Source organism: Lissotriton vulgaris, chromosome 9 (genome assembly GCF_964263255.1).
Source record: "Lissotriton vulgaris chromosome 9, aLisVul1.2, whole genome shotgun sequence".
NCBI lineage: Eukaryota > Metazoa > Chordata > Amphibia > Caudata > Salamandridae > Lissotriton > Lissotriton vulgaris.
Window position 1 is genome coordinate 30,755,783 of NC_141697.1, and position 24,375 is coordinate 30,780,157.

Below are 24,375 nucleotides of genomic sequence, written 5' to 3' on the forward strand. Positions count from 1 at the left end.
GCAAAGGAAGATGCACATCAATGTTCTGGAACTGATGGCAATCTTCATGGCACTAAAGGCCTTCAATGTACATCTGTGCAACAAGGTCGTGTTGATCCGGACGGACAACATGACGGCCATGTACTACATTCAAAAGCAGGGAGGAACACACTCTCCACAGCTGTCTCATCTGGCTCAGAGCATGTGGAAGTGGGCCATTCAGAGAAACATCTTCCTCATGGCAGAACACCTCCCAGGCAAGGACAATCAGATGGCGGACCTGCTCAGCAGGTACAGCCACCAAATGCACGAGTGGGAGATACATCCATCAGTACTCCACCCGTACTTCCAAAAGTGGGGTCATCCAGAGATAGACCTGTTTGCCACAAGGGAGAACGCAAAATGCCAAAGCTTCGCCGCCAGGTTTCCACACCCACAGTCGCAAGGCAATGCGATATGGATGAACTGGTCAGGCAAATTTGTGTACGCTTTTCCCCCAGCACCTCTGATACCGCTGGTGGCACGCAAGCTCAGGCAGCACTCGATGACTCTCATCCTGGTTGCTCCAACGTGGGCTCGCCAACCATGGTACACCACGTTTCTAGAACTGTCCGTGGTACCGCATCAGAGGCTACGCCTCACACCCAGCCTTCTGACACAGAGCCATGGCGACATTAGGCATCCAGATCCGCAACAGCTCAACCTGGCGATCTGGCTCCTGAGGTCTTAGAGTTTGGCTACCTCAACTTACCTCCTGACTGTATGGACATCATCTGGGAGGCAAGGAAGCCCACCACAAGAGCATGCTATGCGGCAAAGTGGGAGCGGTTTGTCATTTATTGTGCAGACCACGACATTAACCCGCTAGATGCATCTATTCAGAACATCATTTGTTATCTTTTACATCTATACAAATGTAATCTGGCCTATGCTTCCATTCGCATACATTTATCCGCAATAGCTGCTTATCTCCAGAACAGGAAGCACCTCTCACTCTTCAGGGTGCCTGCCATTAAAGCCTTTCTGGAAGGACTCAAACGAGTCATTCCTCCGCGGACTCCACCAGCTCCCGAGTGGAACCTCAATGTGGTCCTCACCCGGCTGATGGGTCCCCCCTTTGAACCGCTGCATTCCTGCGAGATTCAATTCTTGACATGGAAAGTGGCTTTCCTTATAGCGATTACATCGCTGCGACGAGTTAGTGAGCTTCAGGCCCTAACTATCCAAGAGCCATTTATTCAAATTCATTCTAACATTGTGGTGCTTCGCACTAATCCTAAATTCTTTCCTAAGGTAGTGTCTCAATTCCATATTAACCAGACTATTGAATTACCTGTGTTCTTCCTAAATCCTGAGTCATTGGCGGAGAGAATGCTCCACACCCTTGACGTCAGAAGGGCCCTGATGTATTACATTGATAGGACCAAGGATTTTAGAAAAACTAAACAACTCTTTGTTGCCTTTGCGCCACAACACAAGGGTAACCCCATTTCCAAAGCTGGTATAGCCAGGTGGATCGTTAAATGTATTCAGATCTGCTATCTGAAAGCCAAGCGTACTCTCACCCTTCCACAGAGGGCCCACTCAACCACAAAGTTGGGGGCCTCCATGGCTTTCCTTGGAAATATTCCTTTGGAAGACATTTGAAGAGCAGCCACATGGTCTACCACACACACATTTACAAAGCATTATTGTGTTGATGTGCACTCTAAACAGCAGGCAGCTGTAGGGCAGGCTGTTCTAAAAACACTTTTCCATACTGCTGCAGCAGGCACGGGCGGCCGCCTTTAATGGAGGGACTGCTATGTATTCTATGCACAGATATGAATTCAGCAGCCCACATGCCTCGAACCGAATATGCTACTTACCAGTATGCATCTGTTCTTGGCATGTAGGGCTGCTGACATTCATATCGCCCGCCCTCCTCCCCGGCGCCTGTAGCAGCTGCAGAATTCACATATACTTCTAGCATGGTCATCATTCACTTAGTTTCACTCCATCTTGGCCACAATGGCTAAAAACAATCTGAGGATGGAGTCGATGCCCATGCGCACTGTAGTCCAGGGGAGGAGCCACCTATCTCGTGATACTTCGAAGACTCTTCCAGGACAACAATGTGCGATCATCCGGACCCAACACTAGGCGGCGATCTATGCACAGATATGAATGTCAGCAGCCCTACATGCCAAGAACAGATGCATACTGGTAAGTAGCATATTCGTTTCCTATCATTATTGCCTTGACAGTCAAGTCCAGAAAGATGGCTTCTTTGGCCGTTCTATTCTCTGTGACTTTCTGGTGTAATCTTGTTCTCAGACACACCACCGGGGTTGGTATTGCTGGGATATCTATTCTAAGGTAAGGAATCTATCACTAATGTCTCTTTCAGATGTACAAGTTACTACTTGTGTAATAATAAATCTGTAAGAGACATTAGTTAGTGATAGATTCCTTACCACCCCACCCATCCCTTCCGTTCTGCGACCTGATTTTTAGGGTTACGGTCATCCCTTTCAGGGCCCTAGTTCCATGGCACCAGTGGTCAGTTTGTTGCTTGGCTCTGCGTTACTGACGCGGAAAGTCGTTTACAGAACTGACGTCAGCACGCATGGGTGGCGCCTGGGTAGTCTCCGTGATGTCATCTCGGCGCTGAACGCCACCTACTGATGCGCAGGGGTACTGCTGACGAAAAACTTTCCTGATCCAGTCTGATGCCTAAGGTAAGGAATCTATCACTAACTAATGTCTCTTACAGATTAATCATTACACAAGTTGTAACTTGTGCGTTAGTTATAGATTCCTTACCGCCCCACCCATCCTCCCCGTTCTGTGAACTGATTTCTAGGGTTAAGGACATCCTTTCAGGGCCCTAGTTTTGTGCACCAGTGGTCAGTGTCTTGCATGGCTCTGCACTTCTGGCATGGACAGTCGTGTACAGAACTGACGTCAGCGCACAAGGGCGGCGTCTAAGTAGCTGCTGCGACGTCATCCCGGCGAGCACGTCACCGACGCACGCGGAGCCGACCGATGCCACCTTCCGACGCGCAGAGGTACTGCTGACGAAAAAACTTTCTGAATCCTGTCTGATGCCTGGGGGTAATTCTAAGGTAAGGAATCTATAACTAACCTATGCTTTTTACAGATATATCGTTACCGAAGGTAAGTAACTTGTTCGTCAATATACTACAGATTAGTCCTCTTCCAGTTCTACAAAACCTGCTGAGCTGCCAAAAATAGACAGAACGTCATCTGGCTACCTCATGGACTACGATGACTTCTCATCGGATTCAACTGAACCTGAGACTCCACAGCTGCCTCGTCTTCCTTTCAAGCTACAAGTGCATGCTCTGTAACTTGGGCTGAAAAAGACCTACCTTGTTACTACTGGGTTGCACCTTTAGATTACAATTGGGTTACTATTCTTGTTCTTCTGGATTGGTTTGGTGACTGTCTTTTTTTTCTGCTTCTGAATGTACATCATCTCCTGGAATGCTCTGCAGTCCAACTTGTGAGCTCGGTATTGAAACCCCATGCATCAATCGCACTGTGAACAAGGAGATCTGTCCTTGGTGAACGTTTGAGCAGTTCCAGTTGCCAAAGGAATAGTGTGGGACAGGGTATTGTATGATGGGTATTGTCCTACTAAACTTTTATAAATTCCATATTTGTTTAAACTTTCTTTAAATATCCTCATTTCCTCTAGTACAGTTTCTGATGATTGGGGCATTGATACAGTGCATACGTTGCTAGAAGACATAGAGCAATGAGCTGCATTTTCTTCTGATGAATTGTAATATGGTGCATCAAATTATGGTGATATGTTGTGTTATCAACCTTATGGTCACCGTTTTTTTGCATAAAGTATTCTAGGTGCCATGTATAATTAAACCCAAAGGGAATACTGCCCATTACTGCCAAAAGGTACTTCAAAAACTCTTGCACAGAAGTTTGCATATTTTTCTGGGTTCAATATAAGACCCAGCTTCATACTTCTACAGACTTGCACCTACACCTGCAAAGAAAGATATGCTTACAAACACCAAGCTGATCTATTCTGCTTCTTTTCTTTCCCAGCTATCTTTGCAGGGGGTTGACTTAAGGAAAGAGACAATAAATAAAAAATCTGTTTGGGATACAAAAGATTGGCAGGTTCATGGAACTGAGGCCTTGTTTAGAGAATGCCTAATACAACTGCAAATGATTTCCTGAACAAAACTGTGCAACAAACATCATGTCTTGGAATAGCCAAGATGAAGGATTTGAATACATTGCAAATTCCCACATTTGCACTTGTTGACAACTGGCAACACTACACACAGTACAGTGAGGATACACTAGATGCCTTTCTTTGCAATTGCTCTTACAGTTCATCAGACTCCAATTGGAAGGGACTGTTGGTTTGGACTATAGACACTAATTGGTGTCAGTCCAGATTCCTGGGTGGCGCTTAAGGGTTTAAGATCAATGGACCTGACCAATGGTACTTTCAATGTGAACTCTCTGGGGTGGTGACCTCATACAGTGTTGGGAAGTTATGCCTTGAGTGGCTAAAGACCTCAACACTGTTTCAGGTAAAATATTTATCCCTTCTCTCAAATGACCTGTATCTCATGTATTTCTAGTTAGGTCCCCGGAACCCACATTAAAAGCACTTTGTGTATGCCATATACAATGAACTGTGGAAAGTTTTTACACAGGAAGCTGCTGACATGTTGCGCAAGATTTATAGGATTACTCTAGAAATGCCTTTGGCAGTGGTTGACAATGGCAGGACCACATTATCCTCTAGGATATATTCATTGGGCAACATAGTATCATCTGCCACTGACATAATGCAGCAGGACATGTCTATTTTACAACACGGACAGTCACAACTTTGGGCCATCGTGTTATTAAGCTGAACACTGCAAACCTTATGTTCTGGACACATGCCGTGGCGTTATATTTTTACCACTAGTCTGTTTTCTTCATACGATCTAACTGAGCGACAGATATTAACGGCACAGACAGATGCAAGTATAACATGGTGCACTTTGAAAAACGAGACCAATTACCTTTCACCATTGTTGAAAAGCCTTCCACGGATTGGAAAATCCTTGATACATTACCCTACCAGTCACGGCATTCCAGTTCCAATATTGTCTAAAACATCACCAAGTAGGCAGGTGTGAAGCGTTAGGGGAAAGATTTCTGCATGAATGCTGGGAATTACTTTTCAAGTTCAGATGCAGGAATGGGGATAGAGAGGTTTTTCTCAGCGTTTCTGATTGTGAAAGTGCTTTAAGCAGCTTGTAATGTGTCGGTTGCAAATTTGTCCTGTTATCTGAAGGGTTCTCCGGCTTTCGTGTATCGTCCGATTTTCAAACTGCTCTCTAATGCAAGTTTTTTAATGCCGAATGATCAAGGCTGCTGCAGAATGGAACTATGCATTGCTTATCTTGTGACAGTTAATTCCGTAGTTACTTGTTGCACACAAGTCTTGTTTCAACCGGCCTGCAAAGTTAGGAAGGCAATACTGTGACCTTCGATAAATGTTTGCAACATACGCTTTCATTCTCTGAGCAAACTGAGAGCCATGACCTTAACATCCGCCAAAGAGCCGTTTGAGCTCCAGGTTGCGAGGTCTTCGTCTGAGATAGATGCTACTTCATACTAACCTCCCACTGCTTTTTGCGGGACTGGTCCACTGTATCTTTAACATGTCTGATACAAAGGGAATAGTGCACTTTTTAAAATGTATTGGATCTTGATTGGTTAGCACCTTTCTGACAGTTTTTGGAGTTCTAACATCATTTCATACACTCCATACTAGGAAGCGTTTTTGAATGTCTTCTGCCCGACCTAGCTTGTAGCTGGGATTCTTATTTTAATTTTCCAGCTCTGTAATATACGTCCCAGTTCAAACCGGAATGGAGACAGCACTGCATGTGCTGCAAACCGGTGAGCTCATAATATACAGCTTCGGCACACCTCTGCTTCAAGAACTGATTGAGTATTGGTTCTTATCATTCAGGCCGGTTTGGCCTCGCTGCGTACAACCTGTATTCCGCTGCCTGCTTTGCAGGCATGAATGCGTACTGGATGTCTGCCTCTGATCGCAGTTGGTTGCGCCATTGGACATTGAGGTACTGATGGACTCTTTGAAGGTCTATGGGTACAGTTGTACCCAGTGTATTCATTTGCTGCTAAATGCATTCTTCAAACCACCCTCATATGCTTTGGCTCCTAGTGAACTGGATACCAGCTCTGTGCGGTACGCTTACAGGATGTAGTCTCTCCCTCGTTAACTGCTGTGGGTAGTGGTTAGAGCCACCTTTGCTCTATAAACTTGCTTTGAGGTGAGCCTCTGGGAACATAGTCTGTGATTGCTGGCAACAGCGGTTTTGCGACTGCCACTCAGAAAACACAAACAATTGTTTATTTTGTTTGGTGGCAACCATTTGGCCTGTTTTTTAACGAAATGGAACTAAAATGATGATTCTTTTTCTCTCATCTCAATCATGTCACCTCTAGGCACTTTGGCTTTCTGCATACTAAGTCTTTTACAATGTATGCTTTTGAGACGTTTATTTTGGAGAGTGCCTTTTGGCAATTTTATAGTGGTTTTAGATTTTATAATTATTATAGTTTTATTTGGCCTGCTGTTTTTAGATAGCTTTTAGGTCGACCCTTAGTACAAGGAGTGGGTGTTTTGTGCACAGGTTAGGCCCATGTAGCAACGCTGTACATTTTCTTACATTGACCTCCTATGCACAGTAACATTTTGCCCATATTTGCTTACTGGACAATGTTGGATTAGTTTCTCTTAAACTGCTTTGGTTGCGCATTTTGCTTTACACAACATTATCATGATACCTTGAACACCTAGTACAAGGCCTTTACGCACGCTGTACAAATGTCGTTCTATCTTCATCTATGGGGCGACAGAGCTATATTCATATCCATAACAGTGCTAATCTGCATACACATTGCAGGGATGCTTTTTATTTTAAATGCATTAGCATTTCCGGGGGTTAGCAGAGGTGACACTTCAGCTGACGTCAATGGTCCCTGCATGCTGAGGATTCGCCAAGCTGCTGCCTGACATTTCCGTGAGGGGTGTCCAGTTTGTGACCAGGACGGGGTCCTACATTCTTGCACAGCAGGTCATGGGGGTTTGATCACCCTGTGGGGTTTTTCTTGGCTCTAGACACCCACACATACTCTAGACTCACATAGAGATGGGATTTCATAGTAGGAGTACGCCAGATTACCACCCTGTCTTATATGCCTGCATATATACACTGTTTTAGTACCATGGCATAACTATAGCTGTATATTCACTATAACGTTGCTTCATTATATTGAAAAAAAGGCCCATTGTGTCTGCTGTGTATATTTCTCTTTTAACAAGAGTGCACGAGTGACAGGAGCAAAAGGGTTCTAGATCTGTTATCACAATCCCTGAGGGGTCGGGGGTTGTCATGTTCATTGGTTGCCAGAAGCCATTTGCTCCCTGTTTAGTTTAGGGGGGCTTATGGCTGCGCTGTGAGCCAGCTGATCTCTAGGCCAACTTATATTGCTGGGTGCCTGGAATCAGTTTAAGCACCTCACCCAAAGTTTGCTGTTCATAAACATGCTGGTCCTACTGATTAGTGGGAACCACACACCACCTCAGTATGGGAAAAGACTAGAGAAGACCTGGTGAAATATCCCAAAACATGCAAGTTAGTAGGTTTGCCAGATTCAATAGGGCATTCCAACACTTGAAAATACTGCTTATCACTACCTCCAGCCCCAGTATGTAGATCTGTGGGAAGGTTTTAAAATAAGGGAGTTGCTAGTATTCAAACCCTTCTATAGTATGAACCCTGGCATAATGAGAGAACTCCTAGAATGACTTTCTTTTTTTTTTTTTTTAAATCCTCATTTTTTTTAAATCCTCATTTTGCAATTGTGTATCAGTCAATCAGTCAAACAAGCTTTATTCGACATAGTCATAAAAGCATTACATATGTAAATTTATATAAAAATAGAGTTAAAATTTATACAAAATTTAAAACAAGTAATTCATTATAGTATTAAAAATGATCAGTTTAAGATACATCAAGTATTCATGTATAAAGTGCATTTTCAAAGACCTACCCCTTTACATTTTTTGCTTCTAATAATCCAGGCCCATCCTAAATATTTCGCCACAGCTATATATATTACAGGGCTTGGGTTTGTACAGATAATTCTAGTAGCCACAGTTCCACTCTGAGTGCCTAATAATTTAGCCATGGGTCGCAGCCAGACTCTGAGCGGGGCAGAGTAGGCCGGGCACACAAAGAGTAGGTGGCTAACTGTTTCTTTAAGATCTAGGCAAAATGGACAAGAGCTACTTCCACCATTAGACCATCTGGATGTGAAAGATCTGATAGGTATACTACCAATTCTCAATTGAAAGTAAAGTTTTCTGTCCAGTGGCTTTGTTATGTCGTCCCAGAATGTCTCGAAGCGAGTTTCATCCTTGAACTCCATAAGCACCCCTGTTAGTGAAAGTGGGGGAACGGTCCTAAAAAGTTTCGAAGATATCATCTCCCAGTACAAGCCCATGATGACCTTTTTTGATGGAAATACAGCATTGGTAGGGTCTTCCCATGTCTCCGCCAGACCCAGCTCTCTGAGAACCGCTCTTATTCCAGAGAGCCATTTTATCTGGTGAAAGACATCACTTTTAATAATGTCCAGGAGTCCCATGGCGAATATTCTCAGCTCCGGCGTTACCCATATTCGTCTCCAGTACAATACAGGACGGAGATTTGCAATAATCTCAATTGGTTTTATGCCTAGGTCCTGTAAAACCGGGCCCATGGGGGTACTGTGTGGGAGCATAACAAGATTTCGTAGGAACCTATTTTCAGAGGCCGTTAACTTACTTAGGTTCCCATGTCCCCACATCTCAACCCCATAAAGTACTGCACTCACGGCCTTTGCATTATAGACTTTAACTGCAGGTGCCATCGGTTTTGTCAGGGATTTTGCATGTTCGCGGGTCAATGCCCCTGCGATTTGCCTGTGCTTAAGGGTGGCCAGGTCAACCTGTTCATTCCAACGTAGGTCATGTTGGATGGTAAAACCTAGATATGAAAACGATTTTACTTGCTCTAGGGGTAGGTTATTCATCAGGATTTTTCCTTTGAATGACTTGTGTTGGTTAAAAGACATAAATTTGGATTTTGAGACATTAATTTCTAGGCCATGGTCAGTGCAGTATGTTTCAAAGATCCCAAGTGCTTTTTGCAGACCACTTGGGGTCTTAGAAATAATAAGACAGTCGTCGGCAAACATTAAGATTGGTATCTTAGCGCCTGCTAAAATTGGAGCATCAACATTTGCCACCACCAGGGTCTTTGCGACGTTGTTAATGTAGAGGGAAAAGAGGGTAGGCGCTAACACGCAGCCTTGGTGCACTCCTCTCTCTACCGGGAACTGGTTGGTAACATGTCCTGGAGAGCCCCATCTTATCTGGGCATAATTATGCTCATGTAATTTAATAATCATAGAAAGAAGAGTGGGGGGCATGCCCATGTAATTCAAGACAAACCATAGGTTGGACCGTGGTACAAGGTCGAAAGCTGCCCTCAAATCAATGAAGGCAGTATACAAGCTACCTCCCCCAAGTTGAATGACCTTCCAATGAAGCTTTGCGAAATGTAAGACTTGATCGACTGTGCTTATGCAGGCTCTAAATCCTGCTTGGAGGTGGGACAGAATGTTCATCTCCCGCTCCCACTCTTGGACCTTATTTAATACCAGTCTGCCATAGATCTTCTGGATGGTATCAATTAGACTGATCGGGCGATAATTACCTGGGAGCGATTTATCGCACTTTTTGAAGACTGGGATTATTTCCTCCCCGTTCCAGGATTCGGGTATTGGGGATCCGCTGGCTAACATGTTTGCCAGTAATAGTATGTACTTCACCCAGAGTTCTCTATTATTTAGGAAGATGTCAGCTGGGATACCATCTATACCTGGCGCCCTTCCGGGAGTGATAGAATCTAGTGCGCGTTGGATGTCCATGATAGTAAACGCATCTTCCATACAGGGGGTACATACAATCCCTTCTCTCTGTTCTACCGGAAGTTCCGGCCCTTTAGCGTATTGGGGCCTAAAATGAGTTACCCAATCATCCTGGGCTTCCCAATTTTGGGGGTTTTCGGGGCTTCCTTCACAGCCCCATTTCAAAAGGTCCCAGAATTGCTTACAATTTTTGCGAGAACTTGCCTCCTTAAGCTCCTCCCATCTTTTTACATCCCAGGCGCGCTTAGATTTTTGAATAATAGTTTTATACGCGCTCCTGGCAGTACGAACACTAGCACTGGGCCCATTTTTAATGGCTTGACCTAGTTCCAGCCGTGCTTTTCTACATTCTTTATTATACCATCTTGGAGATTTATCGGTCATGTTTTTGTTGGGATTATTTGATTTAACAAATAAACCTTTTATTTGCAAAAAGAGGGTTTCATGGACCTTACTTGCGCTTTCTCTCTCAGGGGTAAAAGGTTCGGCATTAGAACAGGCGCTCAGTTCCATAGTAGCTTTCTGTAAATTTTTTAAAATAAAGTCAATGTTTGACTGATTTTGGGCAACTTTGGCCCACTTCAGGAGGCGCATGTCATTAGCCAATACAACGGTTTGAGAGCTTCCGTTACTTGGGTCCTCTGATGTCACTGGGACTTCCCAGTAGGAAAAGATCATGCATAGGAGGTTGTGGTCACTCTCTAGGCGGTCAACAACCATCATATCCACCAAGTGGTGCCATACCTCAAGGTGGACTAATATATAATCAATTCTACTTTCTCGGTTGCCGCTCTTGAAAGTGACAGCACCCATCCGGTCTTTCGGGGTTCTACCATTGACTGCCCTTAGTCCTTGGTTCAGACACATTGAATTAATTTGGATCACCAGGTCGGTCCATCTTTTCACTGGGTCCAGTTCTAATTTGGGAACCCCCCTCTGGCTATCTTGATCGTCTACAAAATAAGAATCGCCACCAGATAATGGTTCAAAGTTTACATTAAAATCTCCAGTAATAATCAGCCGTGAGTTTTGGGAACATTTTTCAATGAGGCCTTCGAGGACAACAAGAGTGTCTGACTTCCGTCCCCCTGTGCTCCTAGCATACACATTATAAATGTATAAAGGTTTAGCTCGATTAAGTACAAGGGAGAGAATCTGTATATCCTTATGATTAGAGGTGAGCTCCTTTACGATGATCCCAGAATCTTGTTTGACCCAAATATTTAGTCCCCCCGAGGGTCGTCCCTTGCCTCCTTTTACAGCGGCGACACTAAAATTCAAAAACCCTGGGAGATACAGTGGGTCAAGGAGCCACGTTTCTTGGAATATACAGATAGTGAACTGGCTGACAAACAAGGCCCATTCAGGGCTTTTCACCTTGGTACTCAACCCTGCAATGTTCCATGACAAAATCGAGCCAAATATGTCAAAATCTGTCAATCGGCTTGCATCAGGGTTCAGGTGTAGTACACTAACTCCCCCATTGTGGACCCCAGTGTCTAATAAAAAAAAGAATTTCTCGTATGGATGTCCTGGAGTTCAGATACATCGGAAATCGGGTTTGATGGGATATCTTCCCTACTATACTCTACTATTTCTTGAAAAGCAGAAGGCGCTCCTGTGTGGGTTCTCTGTGGTGCAGTTAGGATGGATAGTGATGGATCGTCACAGTGTTTAACATTAATGTCATCTGGGGTTAGTCAATCATATTAATCCAGGGATGACCCACCCACTCCTGCCCCCTGTGATTGAGTTCCCATTTCTTTCAGCCACTGTTGGGGGGGTGAGGATCTAATTTGAATGGTTGAATGATCGGGGGAGCAAGACCTGAACTCCAACATTATTAGATTTTGTGCAATATTTGCATTTTTAAATGTGAGTTCTATGCAATCAGCCCCGTGTCCTGGATGCGAGAGCCTAGAAGCCCTAGTGATGTCTTCTTATCACTGATTGGCATCCTCTGGTATGCCTAATCCAATGGATAGCCTTGTTTGTCTGTGAATCTTTGGTTTCCAGGTTCTTGCCTACACTTATTTTTGGGACGTTCACCATATATACTTTAGATAAATCAGGAGGTATAAGTCGAGACAGGGAAGGACATATCCCGGGAATAATTTTTGGGGTGTATCTAGTGGTAATGGGGGTATTAGAAGGCCTATCAGTGAGCTTTGCATGCCCATTATTTTTAGCTCTTTCAGGAGATTTAGATTTAGATATTTTCACTGGTAGGGGCTTTGCTGACACCTCTGTGACTTTACCTTGTTTACTAAGCAAAATATGTGCTTTGGTCTGGGTACTACCCCTATGTTGCTGTAATACTGGACACTGAGGTGTTGCCTTTTGCTTCTCAACAGTACCAGTGCTCAACTGCTTTATAACAGGATTACAAGTGGGGCAAATGTTTGCATTAGTGATTACCTTGTGAACTTTAGAAGTTAAAATGTCAACTTTATCTTGCATGCAGTGTATAAAGCTACATAGATGGTTCACTAGGCTACAGAGTTCAGAAATATCGTTCCCAGTTTCAGAAGTGGGTATGTGCTGGTTGATTTCCAATCTCTGGCCATGATAAGCATCTGATGGTATTTGTTGAGTCGAAGGAACCCCATTCTCTTTATCAGAACAGTCAATGTCTGTGAGAGGTAGATACCTGTTTGAGCACAATACAAGTGGATTAGGCGGGCAATGGGATACATTTTCGACCTCAGTTTCTATTATGGTTGGTCCATCGTTTGGGGTATCCCCTGTATGCTCATCAATATTAAGATTAGACTTTTTCTTCAAAAACATCCCAGGAACAACAGTCTCACCCCGTATTCCTTTCTTCTGCGTTGAGTCAATTACATCATCCCCTACCATATAATTTCCAGAATGTTCTCTAATGGTGGCTTGGATGTGAGAAGGAGGCTACAATCGTCAACAAGTTCTTCGATGCGTGACATAACAGTTTTCTCCCGCATGTTTGGGTACTTTTGTGACTTTTGTAGCTTTCTTAGATTTTCTCCTTTTTACCCGGGTGCTTGGCACATCTATGACACCCTCCATTGATTTCCTCTTCCCCATTATAAATGATCGTAGAGGCACAGTACCTTAGATAGTGGAGGGGCGATGATGATGATGTAAGTGGCGTGGCCCTGCCCTGCCTCCTCCAGCCCCGTACGGCCACAGACGGCCCGCCCTCTGGCCGGGCTCAGCCTGGCGCCGCCCGCGTGGGGGACGGGAGGCGTTCCGCTCTTTGTTGGCGCCTCCGGGCGCTGTGTGTGACGTCCCAGGTGCACCTCTGCCACTGGAGCACCTGGGAATTGTGGTTTTCGCTGGCCATTCACCTCACGGCGCGCTGGAGCAGAGATGGGAGCCGGGTGCTGGGCAAAGCCGTTCTCGTCACGCCGGTGAGTCTTCCTGTTGCCCCCACAGAGCGCTCGGCGCTCCGCTCTTTGTTGGCGCCTCCGGGCGCTGTGTGTGACGTCCCAGGTGCGCCTCTGCCACTGGGGCACCTGGGAATTGTGGTTTTTGCTGGCCGTTCACCTCACGGCGCGCTGGAGCAGAGATGGGAGCCGGGTGCTGGGCAAAGCCGTTCACGTCACGGCGGTGAGTCTTCCTGTTGCCCCCACAGAGAGCTCGGCGCTCCGCTCTTTGTTGGCGACTCCAGGCGCTGTGTGTGACGTCCCAGGTGCGCCTCTGCCACTGGGGCACCTGGGAATTGTGGTTTTCGCTGGCTGTTCACCTCACGGCGCGCTGGAGCAGAGATGGGAGCCGGGTGCTGGGCAAAGCCGTTCTCGTCACGGCGGTGAGTCTTCCTGTTGTATATAAGGAGACTTCGGGAATCTGGTCGTCCAACGTTCTGTGCCTTCACTGCCCCATTATTATCGACTGAGTTTGGGGAGTATCCCTTTATAAGTTGTGACCATTCAGCTTTCACCATCGTTCTTTATCGTTATCAATAATTCCGGTGTTTGGGGAGAAGCTAGCCTTTCTGGCTACTCAGCAGAAATGCTTTCTGCTTGGAATTATTGCCATCTCTTTAATCATTGGATTTTATTTCCGGTGACCCAGAGGAGTTAGCTGCTTGTTTGGAAGTGTTGCTCCCAAATTTCCCCAAAATGTACTCTTTTGGTGGATTTCCTTTTCCTATCAAGTTTGTTTGTTTTTATTATAGAGTTTAACCAATTTGCATGTGCGGGTGGTGCTGGTTTAACCCAATTTATGCAGACCTCCCTCCTTGCTAATAGTATCAATACAAACAGGAGGTTTTCCTGCCTTTTGGTTAGTTTACTCATACCCACGTCATTGGTGCTATGAATCCCAAAGATAATAAGAGAGGTACTTACAGTTATGTGGTTTCCCAATACCGTGATTAGCGTCTTACCAATCTCATTCCAGTAGGAGCAGAGTGCGGGGCATTTCTGGAACATGTGGATATCATCTGCCTTCTCCTTTCTACACTTAGGGCAGGACTTTGTGTTTGTTCCTTTAAATTTTGATAGTCTTTTTAGGATCCAGTAAGCCCTGTGCATTGTGAACATATGTTTCCTTTTCAAGGAGGCTGGTTTTATGCAGTGCCAACATTTTTCTAGAGATTTTTGCCAGATAGACTGTAGGTCTAGATCTAGATCAGGCATATCTTTCCTCCATGTTGCTTCCGGGACTAGGAAGTCTTCTTCTCCGGCCCGATAAGAGCCCAGTACCATCTTCATATTTCTTTGTTTATTGGTGTTATTTTTATCATTTCTTTCTCAAGATTCTCATTGCCCCTTTTCTTCACTGTTAGAGACTTGGTCAAACTAGTCAGTTGGTAGTATTTGAATTTTGTTAGATTAGCTTCGGTAGTTAAATGTAGTTGGTCCCACGTGATTATGGAGTTTTCTACCATCAGCTGTCCCCATCTTTCAATTCCTGCTGTTTTAAGCGGTAAAGCCAGAGAGTCTTTCAAGCATTCTGGTGTCCCTTGGAGTCCCATATCGGGGCCATTGTACTGTAATACGGTATGTTTACTGTATTTCTGATCTGGTGCCAAAGCTTTGCAGCATTATATAAGATCTTCAATTTTTTTTTTGTTTTAATTTTGGATGGCCAAACTTAAATAGGAAGTGGTCTGTTCCATCTGTCATATACTGTAGGAAATTTGGGTAGAACTGATGTTTCCTTAATAGGGGTCTGATGTTTTTAAATTGAAAAGATATAGAATATTCAAATAAGTCAGAGCTAGCTATTCCGCCTTGCTCTTTCCTCCTCCTTAGTTTATTCCAGACTATTCTTGTGCTTTTAGATGCCCAGATAAAGCTGGCTATTTCTCCCTGGATTTTCTTCAGTGCGTCTTTTTTACATTCCAATGGTATTGTATTAAAAAGATAAGTGAATTTAGGTATGATGGACATTTTTATTACATTAGATCTTCCCAAGAAGCTTAATTGTAATCCATTCCAGACTCTAAGAAGTTTCCTCATTTCTTAGGCAACTCTGTTCAGATTTAGTTGTGGGATTTTTTCAATTTATTTGACCTGATTGATCCCTAGGTATTTTATTTTGTCTCTGTTGTATGGAGCATTTGGACTAGTGTTCCAACACATAGCCTCAGTGTTCTCCTGGTTTGTTAGATAGCCTGAAACATTACCAAAATTAATTATCATGTTTTCTATTGCTTGATTTGCGTCTTCAAAGTTGTCTGTGAATACCATCAGGTCATCCGCGTACAGAGACACTTTTTTTGACCAGTTTTGATGGTTAAAGGGTGTTATTAAAGGATGATTTCTAATCGAGCAAGCCAGTGGTTCAATGTAAAGATTGAAAAGTAGCGGCGATAGCGGGCAGCCTTGTCTTGTGCCTCTTTGTATTTCAATGTTGCTTGTTAGGCTCCCATTAACTAGTATTTTTGCTCTTGGGTTATTATATACTTCCCTTACCGTGTGGCCAAAGCTTTCCCCTAGTTGTTTTTTTTGGATGGTTTCATTTAAAAAGGCCCAGTTGACTCTGTCGAAAGCTTTGGCTGCATCGTAGGTAATTATAGTTAAGGGTAATTTTCCACAAATGGCTGTGTCTATTGCTGCAAATAGCTCATGGGTTATCTCGTGAATTAGCCGTCCTTTTATGAAACCCTTTTGGTCTAGGTTAATCAATCTTGGCATTACCGTGGCTAACCTCTTTGCTATGACTTGCATAAATATTTTGTAGTCACAGTTGAGTAATGAAATAGGTCTGTATGACTTACATAGTTTAGGATTTTTCCCAGGTTTTAAAATAATGCTAATCGTCGCGTCATTCCATGAATCAGGAATTTTTTTGTGGTCTATATATATTGTATTCATTAATTCTGTTAGTTGGACAACCGAAGTTTCCTTCAGGGCTATATAGAACTCGTTAGGGAGCGCATCGGGGCCGGCAGCTTTTCCTCTTTTCAGGCCATTTATAACTGCTCTGACTTCCTCAGGTTTGATTTCGCAGTTTAACTCTTTCTTTTCCTCCTCCGTTAGCGTTGGAAGTGAAACAGTGCCCAGGTAGTTGCTAATCTGTTCTTCAGTTGGATTTATATCCTCTTTATATAGTTTAGGGAAGAACATTGAGAACTCCTGCCTTATTGCAGAGTCTTCAGAGCTTTGTATCGTTTGGTCGTGGTTCTGGATACATGGTATTTTATTCCTTGATTGGTCTGTTTTAATTCTCCACGCCAACATTTTCCCACATCCTTCCCCGTATTCGTGGTTTAACATTTTGCTTGTTTCCCACTTATCTCTTACTATATTCTCCAGGTAGTTGGCCAGATTTTCTTTAAGGTTTCGTTTCTTTTCTTCTAGTACTTCCTTGGGTTCTAAATAGTTTCCACTCTCTAATTGTGTCTCCACTAATTTAATATCAATTTCCATTTTTTTTGATTTCCTGTTTCTTGAATTTAGTTTTGTGGGCTCCAACGTTTAGTAGCTTCCCCCTAGCCACCGCTTTATAAGCATCCCAAGTGATTTGTTTTGACGTGCCGACTAGGTTGTCTTCAAAGTAGTTTGCAGAGACAATTTCTAGTTGATTCACATTTTGTGGCTCATTAAATAAAGTCCGCTCTACTGCCCATCTGGGAGGGGTTGTGTTTTTTGGCATTATGAGGGTTAGCTGAACTGCAGAGTGATCAGAAAGGTGAGCTGGTAAGTGTTCAATGCTTTTGACGCTACCTAGGAGGCTCCTATTTAGTAAAAAAAAAGTCAATTCTAGACCTGTGGCCCAATTTTTTATTGTGAAAGGTGAAGGGGTGCGTTTTTCTCCTTTTTGCCTCCACATATCCATCAAATCCAGGTCTTGTTTGTAGTTACCTAACCATTCCCTCATCTTAGGTAGATTAATCTGTTTACTAGGAGGGGACCTATCCGTTTTAGGGTCAAGTATATTGTTATAGTCGCCTCCTAATATTATGGGGGCAGAGGTTGATAGAAGTTCTGTGTAGAGTTTTTGAAGAGGAGATGGATCGTCCAAGTTTGGATCATAGTAGCCGGCTATAGTGAAGATGTTGTCATTTATTCTAACTTTAGTCACAGCCCATCTTCCCTTACAGTCTACCACTCTATTTTCGATCTTAGCTTTTAGAGATTTTTTTAGAATAATTGCAACCCCTTTTATATTACAGTCTTGACTGGTGCTTATACAGGTATCCACCCGGTTTAGTTTTTTTTTTCATTTGGTCCCACTCAGCGCTTAAAAGGTGTGTTTCTTGAAGGATAATAATTTCACTCTCTGCTTCTTTCAGGTATTCAAAAATTCTTCTTCTTCCGTTAACGTTCCTTGAAAGAACATTAACTATTCTTTCTTTTGCCATCCTTTACTTAAATTTGTTGGGTCGTGATCTAGGCTGAGAGATGTTTTTGTAGATCCCGGTTGACTCCTATCGTTTTGATTAATGAGGACATTTTTTTCTGGGTTTTTTTCCTAGTTTGCTCCCCACCCGTGTGTTAACAGTGCTTGAATTGTTAGATATTTGTGAGGTTCGAATTTCCCACCCTGAGGAAGCCTCCCTTCTTCTTTTGGGTGGTATTTTCTACTCGATTCGAACTCATTTTCACCAGTTGTTTTTATCTTTTATTTTTTATTAAGATCACTTTCCTTAATTAGACTTTTCCATTTGGAGCTGGTCCTTTATCTGTTGTATGAAGTTTTCTACCTCTTGTGGCTCCCTTATATTGTGTATTTTGTTACGCCACATAATTCTAAGGGCTGCTGGGAACTTTATCTGATCATTAGCCCCCAGGGATTTTAGCTCTTGCATATGTTGCCCCAGTTCCCACTGTCTGTCTTGTGTGGCTTTACATATGTCAGAGTGGATTTGGAAGGACCAATTATCATTGTTTTGTGTCCCGCTTTTTAGGCCTTCGCTTAAATTTTTTTCCTTCAAATATAGGTCTTGAAATTGATTAAAATTTTCCTTTGGGATTTTCTTTCTTTGCTTTTTCTGAACGGATCCCTGTGAACCCTTTGGATGTCCTCCATCAAATTGCTATCTTTGGTCCAGGGAAAGAACTCTTCTAAAAGAGAGACGATGAATGCTTTAATGTCTGCTTCTTCCATGTTCTCAGGTACATTTAGCACTCTTAAGTTGTTTTTTCTTCCTTGGTTCTCCAGTGATTCTAGTTTTTCCTTGATAGCTCTCTCACTGTCTTTTAGTGATCTTATGTTTTTTTGATTTGTACCCACTTTTTTGCTGAGAGTTTTAACTGCCGATTCTACTGCAGTGACTCTCTCTCCCAGATCGTTTAATTTTTGGTCCAGGTTCTCGCATACTTTGTGTATTTTGTTCTGATTTGCCTCTGACACTGCAAATTTTTCCCTCAATTCTCCCATTATTTTATCCATGAACTTCTCCATGAGTTTTTCAGTTTGGTTCAATACCAGAGGGTCACGTCCTGCTTTGTCTGATGACTGTTCAGGGGCTTCTACTAAGGATGTCATTGTGGCTCCTTCAATTGACTCTATTTGTAGTACTGTGCCTGGAGGTATATTTGACATTTCTCCTTTACTTGTTATCTGCGCTCTCTTCTCTGGATTTATAGGTTCTGATTCCTCCTCTGTCAGGGAGACTATATTTAAAGTATCGCCAGTGGTTGCGAGTAGGGAGGCGTTCTTGTTCTGTGGAGGAGGGTGACCACCTCTCACTTGCACCACATGTTGGACTTTAAAAAAAGATCTGAGAGAGGGAGTCACTTTGATTATTTGTTTTGGCAGGAGAGTCCCTTGTTATTTCGACTTCTTGGATCTAGATTTTATGTTTTCTGATAATTCCACAAGACTGGGAGATACCCTCTGTTTTCTTCTTGTTGCTTCTAGGGGTCACAGGGTTCACCGTCTTTTTTGGGGGAGGCAGGAGATTTTGTTTAGCAAGATGACGATTTCTAAGGCAATAAGATGACCTTCCCCAACTCCCACTTTCTGGTGTTATTTCTGGTTCAGTCTCAGATTCAATCTGGGGTTGAGTGTTTCTTTCCCCCTCAACCTTTCTGGATTTCATGTTGTTAACAGCAGATAATGTGCCAGTCTGGGGTTGAGTGTCTCTTTCCCACCTATCCCCCCTCCGACTTCTGTCACTGCCACTACCACTCCCTAAGAGTGTTGATTGCACCCTGCAATTAAGTCTGGAGCTGCTTCTCCCGGACCTCTTTCCCCTCCTTGTACCTGTATCTTGGGCGAGTAGTTCACTTTCTGTTCTTTGGGCTTCAGGTAAAGTTGTTCTCGGAGTCTCAGTGTTGCTTCTGCTTCTAGACGGGATCTCCTTTCTTGCATCCGCTGGTAGTCTCCCGCAAGTTCAGTATGCAATGTACAGTGTGTGATATGCAGTTTTCGCCACTGCCCTGCGTCGTTCCCCTCTTCCGCCGTTTCCTTCTCCTCACCGAGTTTCCTCAACTCAGTTGTTTCGATTTCTCCCCTGGACAGCGTTTGGAAGTGCAGCGGCTTTCCTGAAATTGACAGTGTTGCCTCCAGAAAGCTGCCTCCCTGATTGCGAAGAGGTCCGCTGACTATCGCCTATGCCCCGGAACAGGAAGGAGATCCTTCCAATCGCCCTCCGGCAGCTTCGGTTCGCTCCCAGCGCCACTGCCCAGACCCCAGCGTGCGGCAGTCCGCCTGGTTCCGAGAAGCTCGCGTGGGGTGAATCTATCGTTCCGCGTCGGGGCTTCAGTCTGGCCCTGGGTCCACAAAAGACAGGTAGGATACCTTATCTAAGTTTTCTTTCACTGTTTGTTCTTTTAAGCCATAATGTGTGCGGGAAAGTGCATCTATTTCACAAGTTCTGCGCTGGTGAGTTCGGAGCTCCCGACCGAGCGTTTCAGCCGGCCGCCATCTTCCTCCCTATAGAATGACATTGTTGCCATAATTAGTCGCCACACTACCTGGCACCAAAAGGACAAGTGAATTTCTTTTTACAGGGCAAGCAGATTTATGAAGCAGCCTGTCCCATGGGCAAGCAGATATTTTATTAAATTCCACACCCCTGAGTGGTTGTACAAGGCTTGGTACTATCATGGCTAGACTATGGGAACTCCCTATCGTTGGGTTGTCCAAAGTCTGTGATTAAGAAAACTCCAAGTGATCCAAAATGCGGCTGCTCAAATTCTTCTGGTAATCCCAAAGCATCAGACAGCTTTGCCTAGCCATGCTACATTGACTGCCAATACAAACAAGGATTCAATGTAAAGCTTTGTGCCTGGCCCACCATGCATTGCATAGGAAGGGGCCACAAATTATACAACATTTGATTTATACCACAAGAGATTTAAGATTTAGGAGCTTAAATGTGCTAGTCATCCCAAGGGTCAAAAAGGCCAAGTGTAGGGGGTGCTCATTAGTATACTTCATCCCCAAATTATGGTATTCCCTACCGTCAGTACTTAGGCAGAATGACCATTTACTCAGATTCAGGAAACATCGTATAGCATACTTGTTTGTGTAAGCATAACGTCATAGACGTCTGGCGGTACTGGAAAACCAGTCAGGCAGCCACACGCTTTAGAAATGCCTTGAATTGAATTAAAAGTATAGTTGATGCACACTTGACCAAGGCTTGAACTTCCCTTATGAAAAAGCCGCAATTGCCAATCTAGAGGTACCCATGGTTCAGCTTGCTCCAAATAGTGATGGCCATGGAGCTGCCTCTGACGTCGGTGAAGTATGCACCCCTGTGCAGCTAGGCAGTGGCTGTCCCTAGGCTTGAGGGTGCCTGATTTATTGACACAACATTAGCAGGACGAAGACTAGGCCAACAGTTCTGCCGGACACCATCATCTGGTGGCCGACAACATGATAGGGACTACACTATAGAATTTACTGTGGGGACGTCTAGCCCACACTAGGAATTACTCGACACAGAATACTTTCTCTTGGTGCTCCCAGAAGACTGCCCACACTGGGTAGTATGACCGTGATCAAGCATAGAATTGCGACAGCTTAACTTCCAGATGAAGAGCTGCTCTGCTGCTGTCTCCGTCTCCAGAAGCTCTGACAGGTGCATACACAGCTACCATGAAGGAGGAACCTTTGGTGCTATGGGAAACCCGATCCAAGGAAATGTGCAACAAGTCATATCTTTGTCGGCTGGTCAGAGGGTGTTCATCACCAGATTGTCCCTATCATCCGTGTCTTGCCTGAGCTTGTAGTTGATCATGCACACATATTGGAGAGATGTATTGGGCCTGGCGCTGGTAGGCTAGTCCTTTTATTAAGAAGGTTGGTACATGTTGCCCTCATCTTATCATATTGGAAATCACAAAATGCCCCTTGCCTAATTCTGGTTACCTACTCCATTCCTGCGACGACAGCTATACTGTTTGTATTGCACTCATTCACTACTGCCCTAGAAAAATCCCACCTGTTCACAATCCTATCACTACTTTCATCCTCTACAATTGATCCTGACATACATGAGGAAATCTATCAAAGACTATGCTCGGGTCCTTTGTCGCTCTTCCATGTTGACCCACAGAACTTCTAGACAGTTATTTTTAACCACATCGGTGCGGTACGATTTACTGCCCGGTGCTGACCCCTACTGGAAATGGGTGTTGTCATGACGGAACGGTTCCGTCATGAGCACAGCTCAACCGATGCTCATGACGGAACCGTTCCGTCATGAGCATCGAAAGGGGTTAACACTGCCCACTCTTGCACTAAATCAAATTCCAAGTAACAGTACGCCAATATGCCAGAAGTAACTCCGGAAAGTATACTGAAGGAAATTACAGTAATAGGATCCAACATTAGCACTTTCTATGGACATATAGACTGAACTGACGTCCCTGAGTGCAGACTTTGGGTCAATTTATCAGATTGGGCTCCCCCAGAAAGTGACTCGAGGAAGTTGAAATACTTCTACACCTGCAACCACACTGGAGGGACCAAGTATGGCAGCTTCAAAGAAAAATCATTGATCACGAGGAGCACTCGTGCAGACAACATCCATCTATAGGAAATTCTGAAAAGATGAAAAAAGGAGACGTGATCACCTTTCTGAGTTGCTTCTTCCTCCTCTCTCAAACATGCCCTTTTCAGAGCCTTTTAAATTGCCAGCGGGCTCACAGGTTTCGAACTAAGAATTTAAAAATCCTAGACAACCCCATACCAGTAATAGCATGTCTGCTGAGGCACGAGCATATTCAGGCTAAGAAAAAATAGGGACTCTTGTCCCTTGAAAATCTTCATATCCAAACAGACGTTTATAAAGCGGAAGAAATTCCTGGCAATCTATCCACAGCTGTGGCAAGGGAACGTGAAGTATGACCATCTCAACCCCGCATCGATTACTGACAATTAATTAAAAAACCTCAAATCACAGAACCAGAACTCTGCTTAGATTTTCTGGATAATATTACCATATCTATAGATGAAGCGGCTCCCTGAACCAGGAGAGGCAGATTTGACACATAACAAAGACTGACTTTGAAGGTAATTCTTGGATTCACCATCGGAGACATCAGACCGGGATAGCCTCAACCATATTGTGGACTATTTGATAAGAAATCGATCTAAAGTCAACCTCCCCCTGAAGGAACTGTCATTCGGATTAACTAATGTAAGCCTGCAGCCTTTTATTTTGTTTTTCGTTGCCATGGTGCTAGTTTAGGATCTTACTTTTTGGTTTTCTGACGATTTTTTTCATATTATGAGGCTGTTGCTCCAGCTTAATTTCCTCAGCTCATGGCCTCCACATAGTTACATTGTTAATCAGTGTCTCCTTATTCCTTCTTGGCATGGTTTGGGATAATAGCTTGTCCTCCTTCTGTGGACTTTGGCCTTGAGCTGCCCCCATCCTCCTTCAGCAATTTACACTTTCTGAATGGCTTGTTTCTTTCTCAACTCGATACAGTCACAAATTGACTGCTTTCTTCTGCATGATTCTCTCACACAAGTGACCTACACTGAAATCCTTTTATGCATGGAGGGGGTTCTTGAACCATTCTCGTATACTGTTAGACCTTCACTATGCCACCCTGTACTCACCAGACAGTACTGGCAAATCCTGCTTATAGGATGCTGGAGTGAAAAAGCACCTTGAACTCTCATGCCCACATAAAGATTGGTTTTGCTATTCTTAATTTAAGCATCCGGATGTATAAAAGAGTCCTCGCTAGAGAAGAGGAGAGTTACGTGTAAATACAGTTTACCAGCATTTCTCACGGAGGTGATGGCCTGGATGAACTCTTAATTTTCTGAAGCTCAACACAGAAAAAACTGAGGTTGTTGAGTTTGGTCAGAAACCCTCAGTATGGAGCCAACTATGGTGCCCTCCGAGCTGGCACTTGCCCTGTCCCTGTGTCTAAGGCCAGGAACCTAGGTTTCCTGATTGACAAAGACTTAACACTTGCCCCACAAATTAACCAAGTCACCTCGACTTGCTTTTTTTACGATGAAGGTCCAACGAAAAATCCTTCCTTTCATTCCTTTCTCACTAAGGAAAACAGTAGTAGGAGCTTTGGTTCTGTCGCGAGTCGATTATTGTAATGCCCTGTACTTGGGAGCTGGCACAAGACAGTTTTCCAAACTTCAGTCAGTACAGAATGCGGCCGCTCGAATATTCCTGGACTTACCCAAACATCATCTGACGTCCAACGGTATAAAGCAGTTGCATTGGCTTCCAGTTCGATGACTAATGGACTTTAAGGCCCTCTTCTTGGTGCACAAAGTTCTGTATGGAGGAGGAGCGGCAGATATCAGGCTCCATTTTTGTCTGTACGTGCAATCACGCTCCCTTACGTCCTGTAAGATATGATTGGTATGTCTCTCCAAAACAACAAGAGTCAGATGGGGAAAAAAGAGATTTTCATTCCAAGTGGCTAAGCTCTGGAACTCCCTCCCAATACAGATGCGACAACAACCCAACAGGACTCTATCAGA

General features: G+C 44.0%; 1 protein-coding gene across 3 annotated transcripts in view; it reads left to right on the plus strand.

Annotated features, from left to right (window-relative positions):
* STRN3 (striatin 3) overlaps positions 1 to 24,375 on the plus strand; it is a 1,097,014-nt gene that overhangs the window by 965,056 nt on the left and 107,583 nt on the right. The window lies entirely within an intron of this gene.